We start from the raw sequence: 1,723 nt of genomic DNA, 5'->3' as shown, positions 1-1,723 counted from the left end.
GTATCGTTATCCAAATTTTGCTGTCTGTCTCATTTCTCTGTATTTTGCATCTAGTATAACATTTGCTTATAGTTTGATGGAACACTATACACCTCTTCAGCTTACACAATCTGATCATGAGATGGGTTCCCATTTACAATGGTCCACTTATTTCCCATTGAAAACATTCAAGTGTCATTCATTATTAATCTGATTCCTGCTGGTTGTGCAATTTGGAACTGTAATCATATTTGGGGACAAGGCTGTAAGAACCCAATGGTGTATATTACAATTATTTGATAAAAATTTCATAGACCAGGAAGACAGTGAGATTATCATAAGTAAATTTCTTGTGCCTCAGCTGCAGTAATATAGGACCATATTTTTATAGCTGATTCAGCTTCATGTGAATTAATATGATTAGTAGACGTTGTTGGGTTAGGGTGTAAGCATACCTCCATAATGAGGTTCTGGCATTTCTACTTAAAATTTCTCAATATTCCTTTTCCACTAACCTCTAAAGGTTCCCTTGTTTTTAGTTTGCCTCTTTTTACTCATTCAGAAATAATTAACTTGTTAGGTCAAACTACTTACTTTTAACTTCTCTTAAAAACACCCAGTCCATATGTCAAAATAACAAGCTTTTGCTCAGCAAAGGAAACCATCAACAAAACAACAAGAAGACCCACAACATGGGAGAACATATTTACCAATGATATCACCGATAAGGGTTTAATCTGCAACATTTACAGGGAACTCATGGAACTTAACAATAGGAAGATAATCAATCCAATCTAAAAATGGGCAACTGACCTAGATAGACACTTTTCAAAAGAGGATATACGGAAGGCCGAAAAACATGTGAAAACATGCTCAAAGTCACTAATTATACGAGAGATGCAAATCAAACCGACAATGTGGTATCATCTCACACTTGTTAGAATGGCTATCATCAACAAATCAACAAACAACAAGTGTTGGAGAGGATGTGGAGAAAAGCTAACCCTTCTGCACTGCTGATGGGAATGCAGACTGGTGCAGCCACTGTGGAGAACAGTATGGAGCTTCCTCAAAAAACTAAAAATGGAACTCCCATTTGACCCAGTGATCCCACTTCTAGGAATATATCCCAAGAAATGAGAAACCCCAATCAGAAAGGATATATGCACCCCCATGTTCATAGCAGCACAATTAACCATAGATAAGATTTGGAAACAGGCTAAGTGCCCATCCGCAGATGAGTGGATTAGAAAACTGGGGTACATCTACACAATGGAATACTATGCTGTGGTAAAAAAGATGGACCTCTTGCCTTTCGCAACAGCATGGATGGAACTGGAGAGCATTATGCTAAATGAAATAAGCCAGTCAGAGAAAGATAAATACCACATGATTTCACTCATTTGTGGATTATAGAGAACAACATAGACTGATGAACAGGGACAGATCCAAAGACAGAGAAACAGCGATCAGACTATCAATCCCCAGAGGTTAAGTAAGGGAGGGAGGGGGTAAAAGGAAGAGATCAACCAAAGAACTTGTATGCATGCATATAAGCCAAACCAATGGACATGGACAACAGGGGGATGAGAGCATGAGTGGGGGGGGGGAGAGATGGTGTTAATAGGTGGGATAAGGACATATTTGTAATACCTTAACTAATAAAGAATTTTTTAAAAAAATATAAATACACAGTCCACCTGGCATGGCTCAGTGGTTGAGCGTCAACCTATGAACTAAGAGG

This window comes from Myotis daubentonii, chromosome 15 (genome assembly GCF_963259705.1).
Source record: "Myotis daubentonii chromosome 15, mMyoDau2.1, whole genome shotgun sequence".
NCBI lineage: Eukaryota > Metazoa > Chordata > Mammalia > Chiroptera > Vespertilionidae > Myotis > Myotis daubentonii.
Note: the sequence above shows the minus strand (reverse complement) of the source record.